Genomic DNA, 208 nt, shown 5'->3' with positions numbered 1-208 from the left:
AGCCGTACTGAAATGCATCCCGACTGTTTGTCATCGTTTTTTGAAAAGGTCTTTTTTTTTTTCCACCTTGTAATCAACCATGGTGCTTCTTTGCTTTGTTCTGCCATTCTACGATTAAAAGTGAGGTTAGAAAGGACGGGGCTGGGTTAGGGTGAAGCTAGAAGGGATTGGGCTATGTCAGGGACGGAGGCCTTACCTAGCACATGTG

Source organism: Rattus norvegicus, chromosome 7 (assembly GCF_036323735.1).
Source record: "Rattus norvegicus strain BN/NHsdMcwi chromosome 7, GRCr8, whole genome shotgun sequence".
Taxonomy (NCBI): domain Eukaryota; kingdom Metazoa; phylum Chordata; class Mammalia; order Rodentia; family Muridae; genus Rattus; species Rattus norvegicus.
The sequence above is the reverse complement of the archived record's forward strand: the minus strand, read 5'-3'. Positions refer to the sequence as shown.